The 24,578-nt window shown below is 36.6% G+C and overlaps 1 non-coding gene and 1 pseudogene across 1 annotated transcript; both read right to left on the bottom strand.

Moving 5' to 3' along the window:
* Positions 1-2,873: 2,873 nt before the first annotated feature.
* LOC141684852 (uncharacterized) overlaps positions 2,874-24,578 on the bottom strand; it is a 64,986-nt pseudogene continuing 43,281 nt past the window's right edge.
* On the bottom strand, positions 5,355-5,461 carry LOC141709918 (small nucleolar RNA R71). Its single transcript, XR_012570472.1, has one exon. It is a non-coding gene; the product is annotated as a small nucleolar RNA R71 (small nucleolar RNA).

Consider the following 24,578-nt stretch of genomic DNA (forward strand, 5'->3'; position numbering starts at 1 on the left):
AGATTATGTCACGGTTAATCTAAAGCGTTTCATGAAAATGCACATCACATTGGAGTATCATGCTTCTTGTATTTACACCATGGAAATGTTTAGAAGAATTCAATATTAATTGGTTGAGTCTTCAAAACACTTTGTTAAAAAAAACCGATGAGCTTGTGAAGATGGGGATAGACGAGGGGATGTCTACACGTATTATGGTTGTTATAGGCCCATGTCCGAGCCTACGAGAAGAAATGTTTATTTTGTTGCATTCGACAAAGCAAGCTTGTTGGGAATGTGTATGTGTAGAATGTTTGAACATTCGGGGCTACCTTGTAGACACCTACTGGCGGTCTTTACTAAGAAATAGATATTGGAAATTCCCCCGTATTTCATACATTCGAGGTGGACAATGCATGCCAATAGAGTTGATGGTGTCTTGCCTTACGATATTGATGTTGGACAAAGTCATGAGATGACCTCAAACGATCGATTTAATAGCATGACAATGCTAACCATTAGTTTTTGTCAAAGTAGAATTATATCTAAGGGATGGTATGATTATGCCGTTGGAGTGATGAATCGAGAAATACCAATTCACGAAAGAATGAGCCTTGATGTAATTAATTCTTTCGAAAGCAATTCTCATGCTCCAAATGCAAGTGCTCATGAAGAACCAATTCTTGACCCTATTATTTCCCAAACTAAAGGGAGGAAAAATGACGTTTCTTTTAAAAGTCCCATAGAATCGGTTGGTAAAAAGGAGAAGCCCCCAAGAAAGTGCACCTATTGTCAAAGGGAAGGCCATGATAAAAGAAAGTGTGCTAGTAGACTAGAAGATCTTAAAAATGCTCAAGAATCATAATATAATTAGTAGTGTAGTATTTGTAACATAATGTTGTAATATTTTAATGAATTTGAATTTTTAGTATTTATTTTCATATAAATGTGTTTAATTGTCATATAATTGTGTTTTATTGTGATAGGTTATATAACTAGCGAATATAGTGGCAGCAACAACTCTGGTCATAGTTGTGATTTGGTTTCCTATGTTAGCAACACATTCTCGGACTCCCAACCAAGCGACTCGTGGTATGAGGACAATGACGAGGAAGTTGTGGTCTCACCAATCTTTAGTGAGATGGAAGATGCATGTGGTGAGTTGATGCTCCTTGTGGACAATGATGAGCCGCCCCATGTGGAGGAAGAGGAAACAGATTGTACCCTCCCGCTGAGGAGGCTTACAGGGATAAAAATTGGATCGAGGCATGCAATTAGATGGGGGTAGTGAACTGTGGACATTGGTGAACTCTCATCCAGATCCTTACTTCCTTCTGATCTTGAATTTAGGCAACAACACGCCCGATGGCAAATGGAAAAAATTTGGATGGGATGGCGGCAAACTAGTTAAATATGATCGGATTGCCGAAATTATAAAGTTGAGGCCTCGTGAGGGTTGTAATATGGATAAAATGCGCATTGAATATGTGAAGGGTTGGGTTTCACACCTAACGGGAGGGAAGGAGAGGGAACACGACACATGTTTTGCAATATTTCGTCTATATGATGGCTCAAGTACCATTCTTGTAACCATTTGGAACGACTCCAACCCTTACCTATGGAAACTTACGCAAGGGAATATCTGTGATGGTTGTGTACTTGTTCTTTACCACATTACAAACTTCGTGGATACTACGCAATGAATTGCTCATCACCGGTTATCCGGGGGTCTTTCTAACATACTAGGTATCTTTGGTTAGAGGACCAAATATAATAATTTATTTCTATCTATTTCGTAATAATTAGTGGATTCTGGTGATCATGTAATTTTCAGTCGTTTCTATGTATTTCATAATTTTCAGTGAATTTGAGTAGATTGTATGTATTTCGTAACATTTCAAGTATAAAATTTAAGATTGAAAGTGTACCTATAAATTTAAGATTGAAAATGTACCTATAAATTTAAGATTGAAAATGTACCTATAAATTTAAGATTTAAATTAGAAATTACAAGTCCAAGTATACATTAGAAATTTTTATGAAACAAAAAATTGTTTTTTTACCTTTGGACAAAATGTTGACTTTTTTGACTTTTTCACGATTTTTCATTTTAATGTAAAAATTGAAAAAAAAAATCTTAAAATCATTTAATCATCTATTTTAAGAACTTTGAGAGTGATTAGGAATTTTGGAAGTTAGTTTAAGACTAACTTCCAAATTTTAAGCAAAAATTGCAGAAGCCCCCAAATGATTTTGTGAATTTCCCTTGTTTTTTGCTCTGTTTCTGGGCTGGAGAAAAAAAAGCTGTAGGACGGACCGCGGAAATTGTCTGTGGTTGGGGCTGGAGCTTTTTTTTTTCTCCAGTCCAGAAACAGAGCAACCTGCCAAATCCAAAAACCTAACATAAATCCACCAACATAAAAACCTACAATCCAATAATTTACCATTAACCAACAATCCAAAAATCCACCAAAAATTAACAATCCAAAAATCCACCAAAAATCCAAATATTCACCAATAATCCAAAAATCCACCAAAAATATTCCGACTACACAACCAAAATAAATCAAAGTAAAATTCGACTACATAACCAAATTCGAACTACGACTACGTAATTCCCACTACATAAATCCGACAACATAAATCCATAAATCCGACAACTACGAATAAAAGCTAACAACATAAAAGGTAATCCGACCACATAAATCAAAATGAAATTCGAATAAAAGCTAACTACTAGGGAAGAAATCTAACTACTACAAAGCTTCGTGACGTCGCATACGAATCCCGGGAATTCCCCTTGTCTTCCCCAGCTGAACCTCCCTGGCTATCCGTTACTTGAAGGTATCCACCTCCTCTTGTGACCAATTCGATACTGCGGCTAAGTCATATCCTTATGTGAAGTAGTCCATGTATTTCATCATATAAACACCGCAATCATTACAGTTTCGTTGCTTTGGTCTAGACGGTAGAGTTAGGACCTCGGCTGAAGTAGGGTCACGCCCCTCGACTGGCTGTATCATATGCAATAGCCTCAGCAACAACCATGACTGCAATGAAATCATGATCATATAATGAATACAATATACAATTGGTAAGGACTATATAGAAGTCATTAAAAGTTTAAAAGACCATACCACCATTCGTATTTCCTCCCGATATGATGGCTCGTCATTCATTGAATCTAGGATAAGCCCTTCAAATCGTCTAATACTGAACATGAAAAAAACCCAATATGTTGAGTGGCATTTATGACACTTTATAACGCTCCACTAAGCTTTGAATTGATGTTTTTGTACTCAAGTTATTGGTGTTTTAATGTGTTTTTATTGTTTTTGCATTTCAGGCATTAATCCGGAATTCAGGTGAATTAACATTGATTTTATGCTAATATGGTGTTAGGACGGTGTCCAAGGAATAAAGCTCGGGAAACCAACTCATTGCAGCAAGAAAAGAAGGAAATTGGATTTTTCTCTAGAAGGCTAGCGCGGTCGCGCTGTCATAGCAAACGGCCGCGCTGTCATAGCACGCGGCCGCGCCTAAACTACAGAGACACAGTGCGCCCGCGCTGATCAAGCGTGCGACCGCGCCGGGTCGGGAACTTTGTATCCTGATTCCATTGGGGTTATGATTGGAGGACTTCTACTTTGTGTGGACTGCTATATATACATAAATAGAGGACGTTTTTCACAAGGAGACGTACCAGAGTACAAGGAGAAGGCATAAGAAGATCGTTTTAGCACAATTCAATGAATGCGAAGAAGATCTAGTTTATACTTGTGATTCTTTGTTCTAAGTTGTAACTTTGGATGCTAGTTTTCTTATTCGTGAACCTATACTCTTGTTTCGTACTTGGATTATTATTTATTCAGTATAAAGACTACGTTTATTATACCATGCTTTCATTGGAACCCACATTGATGATGAGTCCGATTATGGGCTAATCGTTATCGTGGGGTTCTGGCGGATTTATTTATGGATTTCTTTAGTTAATTTATTTCGATACCTTAATGTGTGGTGATTGTATGATAACCTAGTATTGGTTGTGATTATTCGTCTTATGAGTGTCGCGAACTTATAAGATAGCGTGTTAATCTTTAATGAAGCGATAGTGAATTTAAGGATTTAGAAATTGCCATGCTAACATAGGTTCATGTGTTATTGTTATGCATGATTCGTAGGTAATTTTAACCATCTTACTTGCCCTATATAATCATGATAGATAACTTGTGCATTAAGGCATTATGTTGTCAAATTCTATAGACATATAGGGTCTTAATATAATTGGTGTCTATTCAGCTTCTATCTCTTTTGTGGATGTCTGATAGTATGTTATTCATGCAACGAAAGTTGGCGTTTAGCAGTTTCGTGTTATCTGATTAGTATCATCACCATTGCATGCTAAGGTTAATATCAATAAGGCTATTGAATGAAGTATTTAATGAAGTTAGAATCCCATGTTTGTGTCATATAATATTCAACCCTCTTTAATCTCTTAGTTTATGTTAGTTAATCGTAGTTATAATCAAAACCCAAATTGTTATCGTTTTAACATTGAATAATAGCCATATCATTGTTGCATAAGTGCATAAATCAAAAAGTTAACCTAAACCAGTCCATGTGGGAACGAACTAGAAATAATTCTATATTACTTGCGATCGCGTATACTTGCGTGAATTATTAGCGCGTGTTTATCCCTAACAAGTTTTTGGCGCCCCTGCCAGGGAACTCGGTGTTAACTTTTAGTTTATATGTTTGTCATCCGTGATCGTTAAAGTTCATTGACTCGGACATTGTTACTTTCTTACTTTTTTCTTGTCGTGTTTCAGATACTCTAGCGATCGTGTATGCATACGCATTCTCGGCATCGTAAGAGAATTCTGGATAAAGCCGAGGAATAAGTTGTAGTGGACCAAAGGGAAGATTTTGAGGATGAAGGGAAAGTAGAAGAAAAAGAGAAAATTGAAGAACCGGCTTTAATAGAGATGGGAGATCAAGCAGATAACCCTAAGGCTTTGATGGACGATTCTCAGCCTAAGATCAATGATATTCAGTCAAACATCATCAGACCAGCCATCGTGGCTAACACTTTTGAGATCAAGTCGAGCATGATTCAGATGATACAGAACTCAGTTCAGTTTGGGGGTTCTCCTATTGAAGACCCCAACATGCACATCAGGAATATCATCGAGATCTGCGATACTTTGAAGTTCAAAGATGTGACTGAAGATGCTATCAAGCTATAACTTTTCCCATTCTCTCTGAGGGATAAAGCGAAATGCTGGTTACATTCTCTACCACCAAGGTCTATCACCAGATGGGAGGATCTTGCTCAAAAGTTTCTCACTAAATTCTTTCCTATGGCGAAGACTACTGCAATCAGGAATGCTCTTACTCAGTTTGCGCAACAAACTGGTGAATCTCTGTGTGAGGCTTGGGATCGATACAAGGAGATGCTAAGGAAGTGCCCACACCATGACATGCCTGATTGGATGATTATAAACTATTTCTACAATGGTTTAGGCGCATAATCTAGACCTATGCTCGATGCAGCATCTGGTGGAGCCTTATGGGCTCAAAGCTATAATGAAGCTTATGAGTTGATTGAGCTAATGGCAGCTAATGAATACCAGAATCCTATGCAAAGAATGTTGTAAGGCAAAATATCAGGAATTCTGGAAGTGGATACAGCTACTGTTATAGCTGCTCAACTTCAAGCTTTGACGATGAAAGTGGACTCTCTGGCTAATTATGGAGTTAATCAAATCACTAGTGTTTGTGAGCTTTGTGCGGGGGCACATGACACTGAGCAATGTGCTATTTCTAGCGAATCAGCTCAATTTGTGAGCAACTTTCAGAGAACACAGCAACAAGCTCCAACCACTTATCATTCAAATAACCACAATCATCCTAACTTCAGCTGGAGCAACAATCAGAATGCGGTGCAACAGTCTTATCAGCCATACACAGCAAAGCAGTATAACCCTTCTGGTTTTCAGCAACCGCAATATGCCCCGAGGCAACAACTTCAACTTCAGCAGTTACCGCATGTTAATGAAAAATCTGAATTGGAGGAGTTGAGGCTCATATGCAAGAGCCAAACTGTTTCTATCAAGACCTTGGAGAATCAGATTGGGCAAATTGCTAATGCATTACTGAACCGTCAACCTGGCACTACGCCATAGATGACCTATCGCAATAGTTTGATCATAAGTATTACAAATTTATGTTACATTAGCTATGCTCGTCTTTGTCTACCGCAACATCGCACATTTGATGTTACCATAGACTCAGGAATATGTTTCTATAGAAAGAAAGTGTTACACACTGCAACATCTGTGAACTTGTGTTATCATAGGGTATTAACGGATAAAATATTATCATTTTACAAAATAACTAAATATATACACATACATATAATATTTGAATTCAAATTAATTAACTTTGTATTATATTTAAATAGAAATTAAAAAATTTAACTTCAATCAAATAAGTGAACAATTCTTTTTGTTTTAAATATTAAGGTAATATTATGTTTTTAACATGTTTTAATATTTATATTTTATCTTTAAAAACTCTATGTTATAATTAATTATATTGTAGTAAGTGATATTTAAATAATAAAGAATTTGGTTACAATTTTAATAAAAAAATTTATTTCAAGAATAAAATAAAATGCAAAACAGTGAATCAGAGCGGTGGGAAAGTTATTTGGGCCAAAATTTGAACAAAAGGGCAAAAATTTGGATAAGCGGGTTAAATTTTTGGAAAAGTCAAAATACACACACTCTCTCGCCTGGTTCTCTCTCAATCATTTCTGCAATATTCTACATTTCTCTCAGATTTAAGTGTAAATTAAAACTGGTTTCATTCAATTCATAGATAAACTTTCACAGGATTTGGAAGCTGCTTGAACTGATTCGAGCTTCGAAACAAACTAAGGTTTTTATATTTGATTTGGGGTTTTTTGGTTTTTTTACACAATTCTCCTTTTAATTTGTTTTATCTCTTTGTTCCAGTGTTGATTTGTTTTGCTTTGAGGTCTAATTCAATTTCACAGCTTGCGCTTAGCTTGCACTTCTACATCAAGGTACTCCCTTTTTTCTATATATTCTCTCTCTCTCAATCTCTCTCTGTAAACATATATTTTTATGTTACAAGTTTCTTGTTAAAAATATCAACCCAATTCGACTTAGTTTCGTGATATTTAGTGTTGTTAGTTATTAGTTTTGCATTTTTTTATTATGTTATCTCGAGAATTTTGGTGTTGTTGAATTGAGATAATTATGGTGCATTTGTAGTGCAGATTTTAGGGATTTTATGATAATTGTTTATGTTTATACGAGTTCGTTAAGATTGGTAGTAGTCTGGTTTAAAATTTAGGTGGTATATTTGGTTTTCTTATTGTTTGAAAAGTGTATATTTTGCCTTATCCATGTAAATTTAAAAATGACCAGATTTTGTAGTTTACAAGGGAAAAGATAGCGTAGAGGATGACCGCAGTATTTTGCAACTAAAGATTTTCGATGACCTGCGATGGAGGAACAGGTTGAGGGTTATACATAAACACATGTTTTATAATCAGGTATTATGTTATGTTATTATAATCCCATGTTCTTGTTCTTGTTTGATTATAATTTCCTCAAAACTGCTTTCTTTTTAGTACTTGCATATATACAAACATGCTCAACTTCATAATTCTTCAGCTAGTAAAACTGAATTCTTTTATTATATCATTAAACATGATGGGAACATTATCTAATTATTTCTATGATAACTCTGTTGTCGAATATTGTCAGATTAAAAGAATTCCCTATAACAATTTTATCTTTATTTTCATCCATTAGAAATTTGCTCTTTTTTTCACTTACGGGGCTAGCAAATTGATGTTTCATTATTCCACCAAACACGTACTTTCAAGTCATATATTACATTCAGTAACAATAAATTGATATCCGTACGAAAACTTTAATTGAACTTGAAAAACTACCGATTTATGTCTAGCATAAAACTTTGTCTTCGTAATTGTTGTCAGTGTTCTAAAAATTAGTAAGCACACATGGGTGGTGGCGCAATGCACCTGATTTGGGATCAATCACCTTTTCATTTGGCATTGTTTCCTAGAGACGAGTGTCTAGGAGGCTGGAAAAATTGAAATGTTAGATGAGCACTTGGCGCCTTTCTGGAAACCTGGACGAGATGGGATTCTTTTAACCCTGGTAATGCTATTACCATATGCTTATAGTTTTCAGAAGGATATATGCATCTTAGGTTGTAATATTAATCCCCTCATTTCTTGCAGTCAGTGCCACTAATTGTAACAGAGAAGTAAAATGTAAAGATATGCATATGTTTTGTAATACTAATCACATGAAGCTGAAGTATGTTGCCATATAAATCCTAAATTGACATAAACAGATTCAGTACTGTCTATTGCACACCAGGAGCCATGTATGCTGCCCTATCTACTTTTGCTAATTAGATAACTATTTAATAATATTAAATTTTCTGGATATGCTAGTTATATATTATCTTTATGTTGGTCTTGTTGTGATTAATTTATGATCTTAATGCAGCTACACGAAATATGACAAATAAAAAGGAGTTCCTCTCCTGCTCCTGCCTTCAAAAAAGATATAAAGGTTGCTCATTTTGTATCTTGGTAATATTGATCGGTGTTGCTGACTTGATATGGAATATTATGGTTTAAATAGGTACGCCTAATCTGGGTGATTACTTTCCTGTCTTAAAGAAGATGGACTTGCAAGGTATATTACAGAGGATGACAGGTAATTTTGGGAATATATTAATGATATTAGATGGTTTAGTAATAGAGCAACTGGCTTTAGAGAGGTCAGGCACTCTGGTAAAGAAGAATGACGCGCTTGATGAACTAATCAAGATCTCTCTAGGGAGCCGAGAAGAATTTGACAAAACTCATATTGAACACCTTTTGATGGTATGTTAACTCTCTTCTCTCGTTTAAATGAATTTAAGTTTTATAATTTTGTAGATCAAAATAAACAGTAACCTAAAATATTGAAGATGAACTAAGTGCTTATTGAACCAGGATAACCTTCCATATCAGTCACTGATTTAATATGTACAATATCACTAAAAGATATTTGGGTTCTTTTCATATTGAGGAGTGGGTATCCAATCTACAACATTGCAGCCCTTCGGAAGAAATACATGATCTATCCATGACCTGTAACTATCCAGCAGACACTGAGGGCAAAGTGTCAAATGGTTTGTCAACTTCAAAATAGGATAGCAAGATTACGCCTGGCATAGAAAGTGTCAAGAAATATATCTCTTCACCGAGTGCTACATCCACTAGTGCACAGCTTGCTAACCATGGACTGGTTGTGATACCTTTTCTCTTAGAGCTTAAAAATATGTGTCTGAAGGGCAATTTAGTGTTTCACTACCTTGTGATTTTTGGGAAGGTAGATGTTTTCCAGATAAGTAATATCTATATAGGTCTTATGAAATATTCCTAACACATCAGAGTGTTTTGGAGTTCTTCAAATCAAGTCATACAATTCATCATGTTGTTATGGCATGTTCAATTTACAAATAAAAGCTGTCAATTTTTTTTGAGATATATGTTATATTAGGTACTTAAATGTTACAAACAAATTAGTATAATATAATACAATTAATTATAAGCTTCTTTTTAGATAGAGTTGTCTGATTGTGGTGCAATGGTGTCTGAGCAGGAGCATTTTATTCCTGAGGAGCACACCCAGAGTTACGAGGTCAAGGAGCAGCTTTTCAATTTTCAGAGAATGAGCAGCAAATAAAACACAGAGAAATATCAATTATTGTGTGCAAGTTACAAAATCTTGATGAATAAAATAATTATTGTTATCATGGTTTTAGACATGTGATAGTTTGAATGTTTGAGTTGGTTTGGATGTAATACATTTTGTGGCATGTAATGATATTTTGGGATTGCTCAATTTCGAATAGCAGAATTTGCTTTTTACGTATGAAAAACATGTTAATGGTATATATGTTCAATTTACAAACAAATCATGTTGAATTAATATAATACAAATCATTATAAAAATGGGGCCCACCTGTGGGTCCCAATATGGGCCCCACAAGTGGGTCCCATTTTTTTTGCAAATTCAAAGTCCAAAGGTAACATACATAGTGTGATACTATAGACATATATTGATGTTACCTTTGATATCTATTGTAACAAAAAAGTCCATGTTGCACCAGGGCAAATGAAATGTTACCTTAGGGGCCAAAGGTAACTCGAAAAAAAGCAACTTAAATTTTATGTTACCTTAGGTCTTTTGGGTGGCTATGGTAACATTTTTTTGGCCTGTTGTAACATTTTTTGGGTGTTGCTGTAGGCCATCTATGGCGTAGTGTGGCACGCTTCCAAGCGATACTGAATTTCCAGGCAAGAAGGAAGCCAAGGAGCATGTTAAGGCAATTACATCGAGGTCTGGTAAGGTTGTGAATCCTGAAAAAGCTAAGACTCCAGATCTTGAAGTTGAGACTGAAGAAGAAGAAGTGCAGAAGGAAGCAGAAGTGGAACCAAGGAAGACTACTGTTGAGCACACTCCTCCTTAGGGTAATACAGGGGAGAAACAGATCTATCCTCCACCTCCTTTTCCTAAGAGGCTGCAGAAGAAAAAGCTGGATAAGCAGTTTGTGAAGTTTCTGGAGGTGTTCAAGAAACTTCACATCAACATACCTTTCGCTGAAACTCTTGAACAACTGCCTTGTTATGTGAAGTTCATGAAAGGTATTCTCTCTAGAAAGGTGAAGCTTGATGACTTAGAGACCGTTGCTCTCACGGAGGAATACAGTGCTGTGCTGCAACAGAAATTACCTCTGAAGCTTAAAGATCCTGGAAGCTTCACTATTCCTTGCACCATTGGAAATGTGTCATTTGACAAGTGTCTATGTGACTTGGGAGCTAGCATCAATCTGATGCCGTTGTCAATCTTCAAAAAGTTGGACTTGCCTGATTTAAAGCCTACATACATGACCTTGCAGTTGGCCGATCGTTCTATTACATATCCGCGAGGTATTGTGGAGGATGTCTTGGTCAAGGTGGATAAACTCATCTTCCCTGCTGATTTTGTAATTCTTGATTTCGAGGAGGATAAGAAGATTCCCATAATCTTGGGAAGACCTTTCTTGGCTACTGGCCGAACCTTGATAGATGTGTAGAAAGGTGAGCTCACCATGCGAGTGATGGATCAGGATGTAACTTTTAATGTGTTCAATGCCTTGAAATTCCATACGGAAAATGAGGAGTGTCTTAAGGTGGAGATGGTCGATTCTGTGGTTAATTCTGAACTCGATCGATTGCTAAGGTCTGATGCCTTAGAGAAGGCCTTGTTGGGGAATTCCGATAGCGAAGATGACGAAGGTGATGAGCACTTGCAATATTTGAATGCTTCTCCCTGGAAGCGAAAGATGAATATGCCTTTTGAATCTCTTGGATCGGAGGAACTGAAAAGTTCTCCAAAGCGCCTCAAGCCATCTATTGAGGAAGCTCCTACTCTTGAGCTTAAACCTTTACCTGAACATTTGAGGTATGCATTTTTAGGTGATGCATCCATTTTGCCTGTTATTATTGCATCTGACCTTTCAGGTAGCGATGAGGAGAAGCTTTTGAGAATTCTTAGAGAATTCAAATCGGTAATTGGTTGGACTATAGTAGATATCTGTAACGACTGGGAAATTTACGTTTATTTTATATCATAATTATAATAAAATATGTGTATTACTATGTCATTTATGTGTGATTATCTGATAAACCCTAACTGTTATGTGTTACGTGTATTCCATGTCATTTCTGTATTTTAAGGTATTTTTTTCAGATATTTTATTATGCATTCATAGGTTTTATTTCAAACGTTTTACGACCCAAACAATGATTTTAAAGCCAGTATTTCAAATAAAATAATGGGCCTTATTTTTCATCAAATGGCTTTTACAATCGCAATATTCTGAACATCTAGATATTTTATAAATTTTCTCGTTTTGCGAAAATTGACTTTTCCGGGCCCATTGGGTGTCAAAACCCCCACAAAAATCACATTTTTATTTTTATAAAATTATAAGACTTTCATTTATATTATTTCTTTACATTTTTGCATTATTCACAATTTTTGGGAATTTTTGGCATATATATTGTATATATAAAATATTTATAAATTAAATTTTAATACTCAAAAATTATAAAATTAGGGGGCTACTAATTTTAAAAAGTGTAGAATTAGGGCCTTAATTTTAATTAGGAGTATTATTTTTACTACTATAAATAGCCTAATTTTTATTTAATTAATTATAATTAATCATTAAAATCTGCAAAAATACACAAAATTCTCTGAAATCGGGTCGGGAAGAACAGGTTCGGGTCGAAGAATCAAGTCGTGATTTCTCTCTGATTACAGCATCAAATCGTGTGATTCAAGTACTCAAATCGAAGGTTTTGATCCGTTCTTTCTGTTTCTTGCATCAATTTCACGTTTTATTGCATCGTTTTTGATTTTCGATTTCTAGGGTTTATGTTCGAATTAAGACTTTTTAATTCTGGGGTTATTTTGATATTTTGATGATTGATATAGTTTTGTTAGATGATTTACAGTCGATTCATGGTGTTTAATTGAACAAATGATGCCTGGATAGTGATTCACGATTTCTAGGGTTTATACCGAATTTTCAAAACACAACTCGATGATTTCTGTGAATCTTTGGTTCCTGAAAGTTTAGGGCTTTGATTGTATGTATTCATAGCTTTAATTTGCACTATTAAATGTTAAGTTTCATGTACAAACGAATGATTTCATATTTTGGCCGGAGTTGAAGTCGGTTTTGACCGGAGATGGTGATTCCGTGATGTTTGTGGTTTGTTTTGGCCTGAGTCAGATTGGGGAAGTTGTTTTGAGTTGAAACCCTGTAAAAATCAGTACAAACGGTACTGATTTTGGCCTGAATCGTGGTTGCCGGAGTCCGGGGAACCCACCGGAATCTGGAAAATTTCCGGGGTGTTCATCCCGACCCGGATTGTTCTTGGCAACCCGGTTTCTGACCCAATTTCAACCCGCCTTTGATCCGTTTCTGACAAATTCTGGTTTCTGACAAATGTATCTGTAATTTATTTTATTTTTATTTTTATTTTAATTCTAAAAATTAGATTTATTTATTTTATAAATTGTTTAATTAATTGATTTATATTATAAATAATTCTGAATTATTTTCTAAAAATCAGATTGAATTATTTTCTTAATTATTTATCATTTAATTATTATTTATTAATTATTTAAAAGTGATTAATTATTTTGACAATTAATCAAATAATTTTCAATAAATCATAATAAATTTATTTTAATTCCAAAAATTATAGAAAAATCATTTTTAATTCTGATTTTTCTTAAATAATGATTTAAAAATTATTTTTGAATTTAAAAAATTAATAATAATTATTTATAATGATTACTAAATGGAATTATCAGTATTTAATTGATAATAATTTAACCGTTAGTCCGATTTGCGTTACTTTTTTGATTATCAGTCGAGTTACGTGCCGAGATAAGTCCGAAAAATTCCGGAAAAATGGGAAACGAGTCAGATAACGATCAGTTGAGCGATCAGCGAGTCGATTTTGGTTTTAAAAATTATTTTAACCATAAAAATGATTATGTGCTTATGTGTATTCCGTGGTTAATCGAGTCTTACTTGCTTATATGTAATACATGAGTCAGTCATAAACGCATGGATAGATGTTAGGAACGGTGTGAAGTCGATTCAAGATACAATTAAAGTACGATGTGACTTAACCAGTCTGTTTTGCCAACAGAAGCTAAGCCATCCAGGCAAGTTAAGTCGGTAATAGTCCAAGGTGATAGACAGAAGTGATTCAATTGCAGTGAGTCGCGCAGAAGGCAAGTTTTTCCCCTATTCTACTTTCAGAATAGTGATATTGATTCAAATGCTTATCACAGTTGCACTCTTTTGATTATTGTTCTTAATCACTGATACACACTTGCTATTCCTTTGTTCATATTTCATTTCGATTCTTGATTTCTCCGTTTCTTTGAATACTTGGTTCATATTCCATTGATGATACATTGAGATTGATATATTCTGGTGATTAGTGTAACACCCCCAGATCCGGGGTCAGGGATCCAGGTCGTCACGGTCTTTCTTTCCACAATTATCACTTAACTTAATTAATAATAAACAACCTCATGCTGTGACCCCACACTAACACACACCACTACACGTCATAGTCTCAGAGATGAAATTGAAATAAGTACAAGTCCTTGAATCCACAATTAAAAGTTACTACAACCCAAAATGATTACTTGAGAAGTTTACAGTTAATTGCCATTATCTGCCACAAGTTATAATTATACATAATTGATTCTCGAAAGTAGAATGTCTGATCTACAGATAGATCTACCTCTGCAGCTATGGCAGCTACGATCTCAACGGGAAGGCGCGGGGTGCTTCCCACGCTCTTGCGCTGGGTCTGCTTGAGCCTGACCATCTTTCCTAACTGTTGTTGTGTGATGAAGAAATGAAGCAAGAGTGAGCATTACAGCTCGCAAGATAATATATAGTGTAAACAATAACGCAAGCATCTAAATGGATAACTTGCTGGAAACCTTTATCAGGTGAAAGATAATTACTTACGGGATATAAGCAAAAATAAGGGATGAAGTTATCAAATACTTCACTATACTTATATCATTTATAAAGCTACTTGAACTACCACTGTTCAAAGTATTATAGGTTTCAAAAGGGTCATCCCATAGATGAGACCACAAGTTAAGACTTGAATAAATTCAATCTTTAAAATATTATTGAATGAAATAAAGTTACGAGATACTTTATTTAGTCCTGATATATATATCCACATATATATCTCTTAAACATTTCCTGGAACCTCTGTTATGCAAAGTATGAACAGAGTTTGAAACATCCAATGAATTTTGGAAAGGAAAAGAATTTTAGCATAAACCCGATATCTTGCTGATCAGGCAAAGATACCAATAAGTAACCTTTTTTACTAGTAGATGGATGAATCCCCCACCGGTCATCACCCTGGCCACATAAGGACCTTATGCTGGACCGCCACCCGGCCTCTTACGCGTTGATGGACTGCCACCCAGCCACTTACACTTTGATAGACCGTACCCCGGCCTGTCGCTTATGCCGACTCAATTAGATGGGCTTACTTCCCGAACGTTGGGTAAGTAATCAATTCATTTGTCAAAATAACAACCTCGTTGTGAATATAATATACACCACAGAGCCGGATACCTCAGGTTTTGAGCGAGTATTTAAATCCCCTTCGAAAGGAGGATCTTAAATATAAAAATGAGTTTTGGGATCCGCCCTAACTTTTAAAAGTCATTTTGAAGACTCGAAAACATTTTTAAGAATGTTTGGAGTACTGTTGATTTATTAAAATAAATCAGTCCCGATATATTAGAAATATCTGAATATTATTATTTAAATAATATTCTCATAAAGATAATCCTTATAAAAATATTCGAAGTAGAAGTTGTAAAACTTATATTTGAAATGAGTATTAAATAACCAAAGATATACTTATTCGAAAGTATTATCTTTATTTGAATAAAAAAAATAAGTTTGATTATCGACACCTTATTCTTTAATAAAATAAAGTATATATATCTCAGCAAATAATCGGAGTCATAGATCCTCAAATGAATATTCAAATAATATTCATTAAATAATATAACTGAGTCATAAGCCCTCGAATGAATATTCATAATAATATTCAATAAATAAAATAAAAGGAGTCATAAGCCCTCGAATGAATATTCGTAATAATATTCATTAAATAAAATAAAAGGAGTCATAAGCCCTCGAATGAATATTCGTAATAATATTCATTAAATAAAATAAAAGTTATCGAATAAACCTTATTCGATTAATAGTTTTGAAAACTATAACAATATATATATATATATATATATATTTAAATATGTATATATATAATATACTCGGGAACATCGACTCCCGGTTTTAGAAAAAAATTCACCTTTTTATCCCCTATACTAAGGGTATACTCATATACCGCTTATCTCTAGCATAGGTATTATGCAACTACATGCATTTGAACCAACAGATATATAAATCAAGAATATGAAACAGGCATGCATATATACCATATCACATGCTACAATATATCGCAAGAATTTGCTAATAACAAATATGCATTTATCACAAGATCATGCATATATACATATACATCACAACAACAGTATAACGGGTAGAAAACTTGCCTGAGCGACTGGGGGTTATTAATGGCTTGGGACGAGTCTGGTAACCTATAAACAACATATAAGTTGGAATTAAACCAAAGTCACTTGTAAATCTATACTTTAACCAATTTAGACTCTAACGCTCTCTTTGCGCTTAATGATTCTCTTAAGTCGCTCGAGTACCCTCGGCTCCACCATTTTTAATAAATTAACCATTACGAGTTTTAAGGCGATTCCTTCGCGAATGTCTTACCAACTGCCTATTACACTTTACATAAATGTTTCATACTCCAATTAGCCGTTTAAGGTCTTTAACCTATGTTTCAAAGTAAGGCGAGGGGTAATGTTTCGTTCGCGAAATGTCGTTACTTAAAATGGCCGTTTCTTCTAAACCGTACATCGGAATCAAACGAACCACATATCAAAATGAAGCTCGTAACATGAACTATCTAAACATGGCAATGGTCAAAACCTAGCAGGGAGTTCTCGGGTCCTAATGTTATGAACAAAAGCAGTCTAAAGTAAATCGGACATTACGACGACTATGTTTACGCGATTTCCCAATTTTATACCATTCCAATTCAACCACCAATCAATCCCAATTCATTCATACAACCAACATCCATCCAAAACACACTACAACAGCCCCAACACCTCAAGTTCTTCCAATTTATGTTATTCTCATCATGAATTTAAACTATACTTAATTCCTTTAACAAATCAACAAGATTGAACATTCATTTCACTACCACTCCAACCCAAACTCTAAACAAACAAGCTTCATGCTTCACATATACTATATCAATCATAACCATTCCTAAATACTTAAAACTTAAAGCTAGGGTTTGGATTTTATACCTTCTTGAAGCTTCTTAACACAACACAAGAGCTTTGAATGCCTAAAGAACCTTGATCCTTGCTTGTATAACCTTAAACTTTCATAAAATTCAAGAAAACTAAAGTTATTTTTTTGAAAGTTACTATTCACCATATTCTTCCTTGAATTATTGGAAGAGATTGTGAAGGAATTTGAAGCTTAAACTCATGGAATAGCTATATCTATGCATAAGGAGTACTAGATAATTATCTTACCAATTAAGGAAGCTTGGAACTTGAATTTTGAAATTCTTCTTCTTGAAAATGGGGAAAAGCCGAGAGCAAGCTTCTTGGTGAAGAGAAATAAAATTTTTGTTTTGATGAAATGATTTGTTTTGGCTTGGTGGATGTAGTTTTGTTTGGATTTTTGGTTAATTACCTTATTAACCTTGTCTTTGTGTGGTTATAAACCAACCACACCTCCTCCCTCCCTATGTCATGCTTACATCACCTTATTGTGTCATCATCCCTTACTTGTCCTCTCCTTATTGGTTGGATGACCTCATCATCCCTAACCTCCTTGATTAACTTCCTAATTGTTTGCCTAATGACCGCTGATCTGTTATACGGTTCGCTTAACTTTCGTTTTCGTTTATCATTTGAGGGATCATACCCGGGATCTTATTACTTGGGTTTCCTTAACCTTTCTCAATACATTCTAATCCTTTTATGATCCTCTCCTATAATCCTTTTATTTAAATCCTTTTTATCCTGTTACCTTATACTCAATTCTTTCCGTATCTTGTGGATTTCTGGGAAAAATCAAAGTGTTCGGAATTGGATTCTGACGATCTTTACATACACTTATATACCATATAGAGTACTAATAAAATCTCAGAATATCCATAACAGAACCCCTACATAGTGTGGCATGAAAAGTTTTCTCATTCAGCAAAAACACTATTCATAAGGGTTACAAAAAGTTCAAAATTTTGGGGGTTATTACAGTCTCCCCTCCTTAAAAGGATTCCGTCTCGGAATCAAATAGAAAACAAATGGGGGTACTTTTCTAGCATTGCGCTCTCTAGTTCCCAAGTTGATTCTTCCACATTATGATTCTGCCATAGCACTCTGACTAGCTTGATTACTTTGTTCCGAAGCACCTGCTCCTTCTTATCTATAATCCTTACTGGCTTCTCCACGTAAGTCAGATCTAGTTGCATATCCACCTGCTCGTACTCCACTATGTGTCTGGCATCCCGATGATACTTCCTTAGCATTGACACATGGAACACATTATGAACTTGTTGCAAGTTAGGGGGTAAGGCTAGCTCGTACGCTAGCTTTCCAATCCGTCTTAATATCTCAAAAGGTCCAATGTATCTTGGGCTTAGTTTTCCTTTCTTTCCAAATCTCATTAATCCCTTCCAAGGGGATACCTTCTGCAGTACTAAGTCCTCTACTTCATATTCCTTGTCCTTTCGGGCTAGGTCTGCATATTTCTTCTGTCTGTCTTGGGCTGCTACAAGCCGCCCTCTGATAAGATCCACTATGTCTTTGGTCCTTTGGACCACTTCGGGTCCGAGCATCTTCCGCTCCCCTACTTCATCCCAGTATAAGGGAGATCGACACCTTCTTCCGTACAGGGCCTCATAAGGCGGCATTCCGATGCTAGCATGAAAGCTATTGTTATAAGAAAACTCGATCAACGGCAAGTGATCATCCCAACTTCCTTTAAAGTCTATTGCACAGACTCTCAACATATCCTCTAGTGTCTGGATGGTCCTTTCACTCTGCCCATCCGTCTGGGGATGGTACGCGGTACACATATTTAACTTGGTCCCCGCACATTCTTGAAAGCTCCTCCAAAATCTGGAGTTGAACCTGGGGTCTCGGTCTGAGACAATGGACGCTGGGACTCCATGTCGCGTCACTATTTCCTTAAGGTAAATGTCCACCAGTCTATCAACTGTGTATCTCTCATTGATAGGAATGAAATGAGCTGACTTTGTCAGTCGGTCTATAATTACCCATATGGCGTCATAATTGGCTTTCGTCCTTGGCAAGACTACAACAAAATCCATCGCTATCTGTTCCCATTTCCATTCGGGAATCTCCAGGGGTCGTAAAAGTCCACTGGGTCTCTGGTGCTCTGCCTTTACTCTTTGGCAAGTCAAACATTTGCTTACCCATTCTGCTACGTCCCTCTTCATGTTGGGCCGCCAGTAATATTCCTTCAAATCCCCATACATCTTGGTACTTCCCGGGTGAATGGAATACCTTGAACTATGGCTTTCATCCAAAATCTCATTTTTAAGCTCTTGAACGTTCGGAACCCAAATCCGGTAGGAGTACCTCATTATCCCTTTATCATCTTTCTCAGTATGGATCTCCTCTCCAGTCATTGACTTTCTGCCTTCATTCATTATTTTCTCTTGGCACAATCTGATCTTTTCCAATAACTCTGGCTGCATTGAGATCTCAAAAAGCTTTTCAGTTCCGGTTCCGGTTACCTTTACTTCTATTTCCATTCTCTCAAAATCCCTTATCAATTCTTCCGAAGTCGTTATCATTCTGAGTCTTTCCTTTCTACTAAGGGCATCAGCCACCACATTGGCTTTCCCCGGATGATAGAGAATCTCACAATCATAGTCCTTGATTAGCTCTAACCATCTCCTCTGGCGCATGTTGAGCTCTTTCTGCGTAAATATGTACTTGAGGCTCTTATGGTCTGTGAAAATCTTGCACTTCTCTCCGTACAAGTAGTGCCTCCAAATTTTTAAGGCAAAAACTATTGCCGCGAGCTCAAGGTCATGAGTAGGATATCTAATCTCGTATTACTTCAGTTGACTCGATGCATACGCAATCACCTTACCGTGCTGCATAAGCACACACCCTAATCCTTTGTGCGACGCGTCCCTATATATCACAAAATCTCCTTTTCCGTCTGGCAATGCCAACACCGGGGCCGTTACCAACCTTTTCTTTAATTCCTGAAAACTGTTCTCGCATTTCTCCGTCCATTCAAACTTCTCTGTCTTACGAGTAAGTCGTGTCAAAGGGGCTGCGATCTTCGCAAAGTACTGCACAAATCTACGATAGTAGCCGACCAATCCTATGAAACTCCTTACCTCTGTGGGTGTGGTTGGCCTTTCCCAATTTGAGACCGCCTCTATCTTGGAGGGGTCGACCAATACTCCTTCTTTATTGATCACATGTCCTAAAAACTGTACTTCATTCCGCCAGAATTCACACTTTGGAGAATTTGGCATATAACTGTTCCTCTCTGAGTATTCCTAGAGCTATCCTCAAATGCTCTGCATGTTCTGCCTCAGTCCTTGAGTAGATCAAAATATCATCGATAAAAACTATCACACACTTGTCCAAGTACTTCTTAAATACTCTATTCATTAAATCCATGAAAGCCGCTGGGGCGTTGGTTAATCCAAAGGACATTACCAAGAACTCATAATGCCCATACCTGGTACGGCACGCTGTCTTGGAAATATCTTCGGGTTTAATCTTTAGTTGGTGATATCCAGTTCTCAGGTCAATCTTGGAAAAATAAATAGCATCCTTTAGCTGGTCAAACAGATCGTCTATTCTAGGTAATGGGTACCTGTTCTTTATGGTTAGCTTGTTCAACTCTCGATAGTCGATGCACAGCCTCATGCTCCCATCTTTCTTCTTAACAAATAAAACTGGTGCTCCCCACGGAGACACACTGGGTCTTATCATACCCTTATCCAAGAGTTCCTGCAATTGGATAGCTAATTCCTTCATTTCTAACGGGGCTAACCGGTAAGGTGCTTTTGAAACTGGCGCCGTCCCTGGGGCCAACTCAATAGCAAATTCAATCACTCTATCCCGTTACCTTATACTCAATTCTTTCCGTATCTAGTGGATTTCCGGGAAAAATCAAAGTGTTCGGAATTGGATTCTGACGATCTTTACATACACTTATATACCATATTGAGTACTAATAAAATCTCAGAATATCCATAACAGAACCCCTACATAGTGTGGCATGAAAAGTTTTCTCATTCAGCAAAAACACTATTCATAAGGGTTACAAAAAGTTCAAAATTTTGGGGGTTATTACAATTAGAATATGTCAAAGCATACCGATTGTTCCGGTTGCTAAGCGATGGACTGGATAATGATATTTTGGGATTGAGTGTGTCTTAATCCTGAGGACCGGGATGATTGGTGGCTCGACGTGGGCCATAGTGCCTGGGGACCTGACTGGATCTATTTATTAAGATATGGATCTGCATTATATTCTGACTGATCAGCAGAATATAGATGCGAACTTGTGTCCAGTTTAGTTCATTTGTACTCGCCAGTAATGGCCTTCTTTCTATTCTCGTGGGGTTGATATACTCGGGATGACGGATTCATTTAAAATGCTTTAACACTGTTTATATTTTGTGGACTTGTTGAGCAATTTTTGGCTCACCCCTTTGTTGTTATTCACCTTATTGTTTTCAGTTAAGAAGGAATATGAAACCAATCAGGACTCGAGTGGTAAAGAAGCGGGTCAAGCCTCGGGATCCTCTCATACCCAAGGTGTTGATCCCAATCCAGGAAGAAAGCTTTGAGTTGCCCGAGCAGGTGGAGTGTTGATAGATAGTGTGTGTGTTTGAATAAAAGCTGAACTTAGTTAAAAATGAAATAGATAATGGTTTGTAATAAAGAGAGTTTGTGAGACTTTGAATGTTGGTTTATAATAAAAGTAGTTAGTGGTTCTTGTTTTCATACTTCAACCTAAAAATATCATGGTTAGTGTTAAAGGGGTTTAATTTCATTTCTTTATTAATTGTTAATCAGATTGAACAGGTTTGGTGATTAGCTAGTAACCCCCAGACTTATACCCCGGGTCTGGAGGGCGTTACAATATCAAGAGAATCAGCTCTTCGTATTGCATGCACAAAATTCTGGTAGAGGAAGGAAGCAAGCCTACTGTTTAGCAACAGAGAAGGCTAAATCCGATCATGAAAGAAGTTGTGAAGAAGAAAATCCTCAAGTGGCTAGATGCAGGGATCATCTATCCTATTTATGACAGTTCATGGGTAAGCCCAATTTAGTGTGTGCCAAAGAAATGTGGTATCACTGTGGTAGAAAATGAGAAGAATGAGCTTATTCCTACACGAACAGTCAATGGGTGGAGAGTTTGCATGGATTATAGAAAGATAAACAAGGCTATAAGGAAGGATCACTTCCCTCTTCCTTTCATTGATCAGATGATTGATAGATTGGTCAGGCATGATTACTATTATCTTCTGGATGGCTATTCAGGATATAATCAGATCTGTATCGCTCCATAAGATCAAGAGAAGACTATATTCACATGTCCCTTTGGTACTTTTGCTTTTCGAAGAGTTTCTTTTGGACTATGTGGTGCGCTAACCACTTTTCAGAGATGCATGATGGCTATCTTCTCTGATATGATTGGAAATAATATAGAAGTATTCATGGACGATTTCTCAGTCTTTGGAACTTCTTATGATAAATGCTTGCACAATCTTGGGTTAGTGCTAAAAGGTGCGTTGAGACCAATTTGGTTCTCAATTGGGAGAAATGTCATTTTATGGTGAGCCAATGCATCATTCTTGGTCACAAGGTTTCTAGTAAGGGTCTTGAGGTGGACAAAGCCAAGGTGGGGGTTATTGAAAATCTTCCTCCACCAATTGCTGTTAAGGGAATTCGCAGTTTTCTTGGTCATGCGGGTTTCTATAGGCGTTTCATCAAGGACTTCTCTAAGATTTCGAAGCCGTTGTTCAATTTGCTAGAGAAAGATGTTCCTTTCCAGTTTGATGATGAGTGTCATGCTGCTTTTGAGACACTGAAGAAGAGTTTGATTACGGTACCTGTCATAACTGCACCTGATTGGGCTGAACCATTTGAAATGATGTGCGATGCAAGTGACTAGCAGTTGGAGCAGTTCTTGGGCAACGAAAGAACAACATATTTTATGTAGTCTACTATGCTATTAAGACTCTTAATGGTGCTCAACTGAATTACACCACTACTGAGAAAGAACTTTTGGCTATTGTCTATGGCTTTGAGAAATTTTGATCTTATCTACTTGGGACGAAGGTGACAGTTTTCACTAATCACGCTGCCATTCGATATCTCGTCTCAAAGAAGGACTCGAAGCCTATATTGATTTGATGGGTTCTTTTACTTCAGGAGTTTGAATTATAGATCAAGGACATAAAAGGGACTGAAAATCAATTCATTGATCATCTTTCGCGTTTAGAGGATCCAGTTGCTACTTCACAAGATAAGTCTTTGATAAACGAATCTTTTCCCGATGAGCAATTATTTGGAGTACAAGCAGAAGAACCGTGGTTCACCGACATTGTGAACTACCTTGTGAGTAACATTATGCCTCCAAAGTTGACTTCAGCTCAAAGGAAGAAGTTTCTGCATGAAGTGAAGTGGTATATGTGGGATGAGCCGTTTCTCATTTCTTTTTCGACAAGGAGCTGACCAAATCATCAGGAGATGTATTCCTTACAGCGAAATGGGGGGGGGGGATCTTGCGAGATTGCCACTCAACGGCTTATGGAGGACATTATGGTGGAGAAAAGATAACATCTCGTATTCTTCAAGCAGGTTTCTTTTGGCCGACCTTGTTTAAAGATGCTCATCAGTTTGTTTTGAAATGTGATCGATGTCAACATGTGGGTAATATGTCCAAGAGGGATGAGATGTCTCTTAATGTGCTTCTCAAGGTTGAAGTCTTCGATGTTTGGGGAATTGACTTCATAGGGCCATTTGTCTCATCTTGTAACAATTAGTATATCTTGTTGGCAGTTGATTATGTCTCGAAATAGGTTGAAGTTAAGGCGTTGCCAACAAACAATACGAATGTAGTGCTTAATTTTCTTCACAAGCAGATATTCACAAGATTTGGAACTCCAAGAGTCATAATCAGTGATGAGGGGTCGCATTTATGCAACCGCAAGTTCACGGCTGTGATGCAAATGTATAATGTGAATCATCGCATTGCTACGGCTTATCATCCTCAGATGAATGGTCAAGCTGAGGTATCTAATAGAGAGATCAAGCACATTTTAGAGAAAGTTGTGTGTCCATTGAGAAAAGATTGGTCTTTGAAGCTTGATGAAGCTATTTGGGCGTATCGAACAGCATACAAGACTCTGCTAGGGATGTCACCGTATCAGTTGGTTTATGGTAAGAGGTGTCATTTACCGGTGGAGCTAGAGCATAAGCGTATTGGGCTTTAAAGAAGTTGAATCTTGATTTGGATGCAGCTGAAAAGAAGAGGATGCTTCAATTGAATGAGCTCGATGAGTTTCAACTTCAAGCGTATGAAGACAACAAAATGTATAAGGAGAAAGTCAAGAGGTGGCACGATTGGGGTCTAGTGCTCAAATCATTTGTGCCGGGGCAACAAGTTCTTTTGTTCAACTCTCATCTCCGTCTTTTTCCTGGAAAGTTGAAGTCAAGATGGTCAAGGTCATTTATTGTCAAAAC

This window comes from Apium graveolens, chromosome 2 (assembly GCF_009905375.1).
Source record: "Apium graveolens cultivar Ventura chromosome 2, ASM990537v1, whole genome shotgun sequence".
Classification (NCBI taxonomy): Eukaryota; Viridiplantae; Streptophyta; class Magnoliopsida; order Apiales; family Apiaceae; genus Apium; species Apium graveolens.